This window comes from Bison bison, unplaced genomic scaffold (genome assembly GCF_000754665.1).
Source record: "Bison bison bison isolate TAMUID 2011002044 unplaced genomic scaffold, Bison_UMD1.0 scf7180017864181, whole genome shotgun sequence".
Taxonomy (NCBI): Eukaryota; Metazoa; Chordata; class Mammalia; order Artiodactyla; family Bovidae; genus Bison; species Bison bison.
The window spans coordinates 2,092,885-2,101,236 of record NW_011494753.1 but is presented as its reverse complement, the minus strand read 5'-3'; positions in this window follow the sequence as shown (position 1 = coordinate 2,101,236).

Genomic DNA, 8,352 nt, shown 5'->3' with positions numbered 1-8,352 from the left:
TAGGCTTTAAGCCAACTTTTTCACTCTCCTCTTTCACTTTCACCAAGAGGCTTTTTAGTTCCTCTTCACTTTCTGCCGTAAGGGTGGTGTCATCTGCATATCTGAGGTTATTGATATTTCTCCTGGCAATCTTGATTCCAGCTTGTGTTTCTTCCAGTCCAGCGTTTCTCATGATGTACTCTGCATATAAGTTAAATAAGCAGGGTGACAATATACAGCCTTGACGTACTCCTTTTCCTATTTGGAACCAGTCTGTTGTTCCATGTCCAGTTCTAACTGTTGCTTCCTGACCTGCATACAAATTTCAAGAGGCAGGTCAGGTGGTCTGGTATTCTCATCTCTTTCAGAATTTTCCACAGTTTCTTGTGATCCACACAGTCAAAGGCTTTGGCATAGTCAATAAAGCAGAAATAGATGTTTTTCTGGAACTCTCTTGCTTTTTCCATGATCCAGCGGATGTTGGCAATTTGATCTCTGGTTCCTCTGCCTTTCTAAAACCAGCTTGAACATCAGGAATTTCACGGTTCACATATTGCTGAAGCCTGGCTTGGAGAATTTTGAGCATTACTTTACTAGCGTGTGAGAAGAGTGCAATTGTGTGGTAGTTTGAGCATTCTTTGGCATTGCCTTTCTTTGGGATTGGAATGAAAACTGACCTTTTCCAGTCCTGTGGCCACTGCTGAGTTTTCCAAATTTGCTGGCATATTGAGTGCAGCTGAAAATCCAATACTTTGGCACCTGATGTAAAGAACTGATTCACTGGAAAAGACCTTGATGCTGGGAAAGATTGAGGGCAAGAGGAGAAGGGGGTGATAGAGGATGAGATAGTCGGATGGCAACACTGACTCAGTGGATGTGAGTTTGAGCAAACTCAGGCAGGTAGTGAAAGACAGGGAAGCCTGGCGTGCTGCAGTTCACGGAACATAAAGAGGCGGACATGACTGAGACTGAACAACAACTGCTAAGGGTAAATCCGCCAGAAGCTGTGGAGAAGAGGGAACCCTCCTCCACTGCCGGAAAGGAAAATAGGTGAAAGTCAGTATGGAGGCCAGCAGGGTGGTTCTGAGCACTGAAAATGAGAATGAAATTAGAACATTCCTCAAACCATACACAAAAATAAGCTTCAAATAAGATAAGGATCTAAATGTAAGGATGGATACTGTGAAATTCTTGAGGAAACTATAGGTGGGACATGCTGTGACATCAATTCCACCAGTGCTTTTAGGATCCATCTCTCAGAATAATGAAAAATAATCCAAAAGTTGGGCTTCCCTGATAGCTCAGTTGGTAAAGAATCCACTTGCAATGCAAGAGACCCTGGTTTATTTCCTGGGTCAGGAAGATACCCTGGAGAAGGGATAGGCTACCCAATCAAGTATTCTTGGGCTTTCCTTGCGTCTTAGCTGGTAAAGAATCTGCCTACAATGTGGGAGATCTAGGTTCGATCCCTGGGTCGGGAAGATAAGGGAAAGGCTACCCACTCCAGTATTCTGGCCTGGAGAATCCCCATGGACAGAGGAGCCTGGTAGGCCACAAAGAGTTGGACACGATTGAGTGACTTTCACTTTCAAACAAAAGTTAGAAAACGGGGCCAAATTAATCTTAAAAGCATTTGCACAGCAAAGGAAACCTTAAACAAAAGAGAAGGACAACCCTCAGAATGGGAAAATACATTTGCAAATGAAGATACTCACAAGGAATCTGTGTCCAAAATATAGAAACAATCCTTGCAGCTTAATATCAAAAAGATGAAAAACCCAAGAAATCAATGAGCCAAAGATCAAAATGGATATTTCTTACATGAAGGCATGCAGATTGCCATTAGGCACATGAAAAGATGCTCAGCATTACTAATTATTAGAGACAGGCCAATCAGAAGCCCAGTGAGTATCACCTTACACCGGTGAGATTGGCCATCTCTAAACATCAAAAAATAAGTTTAGAGAGGCTGTGAAGGGAAGGGACCCTTCCTACACTCTTGTTGGGAGAGTGAAACGGTACATGAACTAGGGAGAACACCATGGAGGTTCTTAAAAAATATAAACATAACATTACCCGAGGACACAGCAACCCCACGCCTGGGCATCAATCCCGAGAAAGTCAAAATTTTGAAAGGCAGTGGTCCCTGTGATCGTGGCTGCACGAGGTACCATAGCAAAGACTCGGAGCAACCTAAGTATAGAAGGACAGATGAATGGATAAGGAAGATGGGGGTACATAGATGCGAAGCAACATCACTCAGCCATAAAGAAGCAGAGCGTAATGCTATGTCCAGCCTTAGAGAAGAAAGTAGAAATGACCATACCAAGTTAAGTGGGGGACACAGGGAGAGATATTACCATATGATATTACTTCTAGCTGAAATCCAAAAATGGATACAAATGAACTTTACCAAAGAGAAACAGTCTCACAAACTATGTTCCCCAGAAAAGAAAGCTGTGCCTGAGGGAAAAGAGCTGTTTCAGTCTAACATAGGGAGGCTATTATAAAAAGCCACCAGGAATCACTGTGTAACACAGAAATCCTATTCAGCACTCTGTAATATCCTGCACTGCAGAAGAACACGGAAAAGAACATATGTACATCTATGTGTAAGTGAATCTAGTTGCTGTAGATCCAAAAGGAAAGAAAAAAAACCCCACAACCTTGTCATTCAACTATATACTCTAATTCAAATTAGAGAATAATAAAAACACAAAAAAGAAGAGAAATAAAGAGTGCTGACTCTTGCCCTCAGGCTACAGTAACCTGGCCTGGTGTCACATCCCTGGAGCCTGAGCAGGCTTCGGTCTCAAGACTGGAGGGTCTCGGGGCGGACAGAGCTAGGAGCATGTGGCAGGAAACGTGCTTCCTACGATGGACCTGGAGGGCCTCTTGCTATCTGCATGAGCACCCAATCTCCAGATCCAGGCCCACCTGCAGAGAAACCACACCTACTTCAACTACTTCACCCCAAAAATGGTGGAGCCTCTGGGCTGGAAAAGCTTTGCACGGTCCCCTGGGCACCATATGTCCCATATGCTGGATTTCCCAACTCCAGCCTCTGTCCTTAGGGCTGCCCCACTAACAGATGATAGCACCCTCTGCAGAGTGGTGTTCCAAAAATTGGAATGTATCCTGGGGATAAAGGGTAAAGGGGAGAAGAAAGGAGACCCAAGCCTTCGGTGTTTCTTCTGGCACATTCTCCTTAGTTGACGATCCAGGAGCAGAGTTTTCCATAAGACTCATTGGCTGAGGACGAGAGTTGTGCAGGAAGTAATGCTGTTTCCTCAGGACTGCGTTCCAGACAACTTTAAAACAGGTGCTGTCAGGCTCTGAACATTCACAAGCCTGGGGATCTGTAAATGACACCTGCCCTTCAGTCACCTGCCCTATATCAGAAGGAAGACAGGGGAAAGGAATTCAAACAGGGCCATCTTTCAAGAAGACGATTTCAAGAGACAAACTGTACTCAATGCTGCTGCTGCTGCTGCTGCTGCGTTGCTTCAGTTGTGTCTGACTCTATGCGACCCCATAGACGGCAGCCCACCAGGCTTCCCCGTCCCTGGGATTCTCCAGGCAAGAATACTGGAGTGGGTTGCCATTGCCTTCTCCAATGCATGAAAGTGAAAAGTGAAAGTGAAGTCGCTCACTCGTGTCTGACTCTTAGCAACCCCATGGACTGCAGCCCACCAGGCTCCTCTGTCCATGGGATTTTCCAGGCAAGAGTACTGGAGTGGGGTGCCATTGCCTTCTCCTAAGCCCAGGCAAATCAAAACTACCATGAGAAGTCCCCTCACACAGGTCAGAATGGCCACCATCTAAAACATCTACAGAAAATCCGACTGGCAGAGCATGGAGGCAAAAGGGAACACTCCTACACTCTTGGTGTGGATGTAAACCGGTGCAGGAACAATAAAAACCAGCAAAGAGGTTCCTTATAAACTAAACATCCAGAAACCGTAAGGTCCGATAATCCCACGTCTGGGCTTAGACCCAGAGAAGATCAGAATTCACAATGACTCACGCACCCTTCTTTTCAGGGCAGCACGGTTGACAATGGCCAAGAACTAGAATTGCTGCTGGCCAAAATCTTGAGTTTCTCTGCCAGGTGAAGCCAAATAAAAAATATGGACACAGAGTTTGGAGGAAATAGAAAGTGGCTTTAATTCTCAGCTGGTGAAATGGGGAACGCAGTAGGCTCGTGCCTCAAGAACTGTGCCCCCCATGAGGAGTTTAGGGGCTCATATAAGAGGAGGGCTCGCAGTCAGTGATGAGGAACAAAGGCGACAGGATCTTGATTTCTTCCTCTTCCAAACTATATTAATGATATATAGTTTGATATGTATCAATTAGCATAGGTTATTAGCAAAGTCTTAATTTATCCCTCAATTCTAAGACTTTTTCTGGTAATCATAAATTTGTTTTCTAAGTTTGTGAGACTGTTTCAAAGATAGTCATAAACTGGCATCAATAACCCAGTAGTTGAGTCTGGCAATTCCGTGGCCTTCTTTCTGATGTGCAACTAGAAGGGGAAGGGTGTTGCAAGAGTAAACACCAGATAGGGGATGTATTTAGCACAGAGTCAAAGGAAAATAGGTGCAAAGTGTGGCTCCTGCAGAGTTAGGGGGCAGAAAAGCAAACTTAGTTACAGGCATGCAGAGTTAGAGCATTAAAGTAAAAAAACTAGGAACTTTCAGGCCTGCTCACTGTTTCTTCATCTTCTTTGTTCTTAAGAAATAAAAAAACTCATTCCTCCTTTTTTCCTTTTCACTGCAAGAAATTCAACCAAGAAATCCATTGACAGAAAAATGAGGACCGAGTGTTGTACCTCTATAGTGGAACACTACTCAGCCGTGAATCAGAACAGAATAACGCCATTGACAGCAGCGTGGATGGACAGAGTGATCACCTTACTCAGTAAAGGAAGTCAGAGAGAGAGACAAATATCACAGGGCATCACTGACAGTTGAATTCTTGAAATGAATGCAAATGTCGGATATTGCGTGATACAAACAGACTCACAAACTTAGAAAACAAATTTATGATTACCAAAAAAAAATCTTAGAATTGAGGGATAAATTAAGACTTTGCTAATAACCTATGCTAATTAATATATATCAAACTATATATCATTAATATAGTTGTTTGATACAATCAACTAATCCATTGAATAGTACAGGGCAGTCTATGGAACAGATTTTAATCATTTATATGAGAAAGAGAACCCCCAAAAGAACTGATAAACGTCTGTGTCTAAGTAAATCAAGTGCCCATACACCTGAAACAAAATGCAATATCAGAAATCAATTCTACTCCAAAGTAAAATAACAATGAATGCCCAGAAAAAGGAAAAAGGAAAGTGGAACGTGAAGAAATGCTGCCCCCTTGTGCTGTTTTTTGTGACAGCAACTATACAAGCTGCACGGATGGGCACTTTATATTCCCAAGGACCTGGGGCTGGAAGTAAACAACTGCTCTCTGGAAGTCCCCCAGGAGTGGTCACCAAAAAAGAATTCAAAACTGGGCAGATGTTCAGGGAGCCGCCTTCAGCAGGTACCTTTAACTCACATCCTTTAAGAAAAGTCACACGATGTCACCATCGCTAAATGTTAGAGAAATGCAAATCAAAACTACAAGAAGGAATCACCTCACACCAGTCAGAGCGGCCATTGTTAAGCACTCCACAAACGTTTAATGCTGCAGACTCTGTGGAGGAAGGGGAACCGTCCTCCTCTGCTGCTGGAAATACAAATTGGTGACAGCCACTCTGGAGGACAGTGTGCTGGTCATTTCCGATGTGCCCAGCTCTAAGCGGCAGTGAGCAGTAGCTGGAAGCAGGGTCTTAGCTTCCCAGACCGGGAGTCCTAACCACTGAACCACAGGAGCCAGCAGTCAGGGCTAAGGTCCCTTGTCTTGCCTGCCTGGTCAAGGATGAATTCAGGTGAGGAGGCAAAAAGTAAAGAGTAAAGTAAAAAGTTTATTGAGAAAAAAAAGTACATGTGGAAAGATCCACAGGTGAGCTCAGAGAGAGAGTCGTGCCTTTGGAAGTTTATATCCTTTATAAGAGGCCAGTTATCTGGGTCTTTGTCTTCCCTCAGGCCAATCATCTTGCTTTGTGATCTTTGTAACTCCTCCCCCCCCCCCACCGGTTAATTTGTCTCAGAACCCTCCCCTGGGGTGCACATACAAACCTTAGCCAAGATGTATCTTGAAGTGGGAGGCTTCTGGGAGGAGCATGACTCTTTATGGCCTGGAATTATCCTCTGACTTTTGACTCCAAGGAGCCTTTCTGCGCATCGCGAGTGTAGTGTTCTCCCTAATCCTTTACTCAATCAGGGCTTTGCCTCTCTTTGTCCTTGCCAAGATTATTCCCTTGAGATGTTTACTAGAGACAAAGACTGGCTACTTACTCTGTTTCTATTGTTACTTCAATTTCTGAGAGCAAACAGGGGGCTGGTTTTAAATTCCTCAACTGGACCCCACCTATGTTGCCTCAGGAAATGCAGAGCAGAGGCTGGCTGATTGTGAATTTCCAACCTGGAGCCCATCTATCTCCTACCTCACTGGTTTCTTGAACAGTGAAAATGAGAATGAAATTAGAATATTCCCGAATACCATACACAAGAATAAGCTCCAAATAAGATAAAGATCCCATTTTAGTATGGCTCAGTGGTAAAGAACCCGCCTGTCAATGCCACAGACTCGGGTTTGGATCCCTGGGTGGGGAAGATTCCATGGAGAACGGAATGGCAACCCACTCCGGTATTCTTGCCTGGGAAATCCCATGGACAGAGGACCCTGGTGGCCTATAGTCCATTGGGTCACAAAAGAATCAGACATGGCTTAGCAACAGATTTTCAAGATAAAGGTCTAAGTGTAAGGTTGGTCTCTTGAGACCCCATAAACTGTAGCCCGCTAGGCTCCTCTGTCCAGGGGATTTTTCAGGCAAGAATACTGGAGTGGGTAGCCATTCCCTTCTCCAGGGGATCTTCCTGATCCAGGGATGGAACCTGCATCGCCTGCATTGCAGGTAGATTCATTTACCAACTGAACCACCAGGGAAGCCCCATCTCTTGGAGGGGGCTGTTTGTAAAGACCTCAACCCAGGCATTGCTGGGAAGGGCTGGGTGGCTCGTCTAGGTCAGCCAATCTTCACCCCTCAGGGGCTCACAGTTGCAAAAATGGGCCTTGTTGTGCTGTCCAGGTGCAAGGAACAGAAAAGTGTAGTCTTGAGGGTCAGGATGGACCTGGGCCTGAAGCTCTGGCCTGATTTCTAATCATTTTTTCTGGCCCACGAGTGGGACAGAATTTCAAGGAGGCTTTCTCCTAAGGAGAGGGACCCAGGAGTCAGGAAGAAAAGGGGTAGTGGGTGGAGACAGGGGCCCAGGGTCCTGGTGCAGTGGAAGCCTCTGGAAGACCTGGTGGAGGGAGGCCACACAGAATGAAGCCCAGGGTCACCAACTTGTCCAGGAGCAGCTGTTAGTCCAAATCCTGCTCTGAGATGCTCAGAGCCAGCTCTGCCCAGGAAGAGGGCTGGGGGTGCTCTGCAACAAGGGCTCTGTGCGCGGTTCCTGTGTGCTGAGTCCTGCCCAGATGGGCCTCCTGCCCTGGGAGGGATGTGTGAACTGGCTCCCTGTCTTTGCAGCTGGCACAGAGCTGCTTAGGATGCAGATTAAAATCAGCTGAGGACAGAGGTCAGGAGCAAGGTCAAGGGTCCAAGCTCGCTATGCTCACCACATGACACGAGGTGTTGAGGCAAAGAATACAGCTGCATTCTGAGGGCCGGCTGACCAAGAGGATGGCCGATTAATGTTTCCAAATAACCATCTTCTCGGGGGCTGGATGCCAGGTTCTTTTATGAATTAGAGATAGAAGAGGTGAGGAAACAAACTGAAAAGGCTGTTAATCTTGCAAATATCTTGTAGAATGGCAAGTCTCAGGAAGGGAATGTGTTAATTTCTTCCTTCCTGCCATCCACAGGTGGACAGAGTTCTGAACAAAGGCACTTTAGTTTAACAGTCAGGCAGAGGGGCAGGATTCTCTGAGGCAGGCCATTATGTGTGACTACAGTAACAAAAGTAACAGAGAGCAAGTCACAGAGCACAGGCAAGACGGGTGAGTCCTGAAGATGTATGTGGATCAGAGCAGGGGCTGTGCTCCAGGAGGCTGGACTGTATGTGGCTGGTCACTGCCCCACTCCCAGGCACTTCTGCCCTGTGAAGTCCTCTGCCCTTTGTCAGATTCAAACCTTTCATCCGACATTCCATGCTCATCATTTCCCCCGCTTCCAAGGTGGGTAATTCATACACAGAAACCCAGGCAGAACCAAATATTCTTGGCCGGCTGTGTGTCACGTGGCACGTTTCTGGC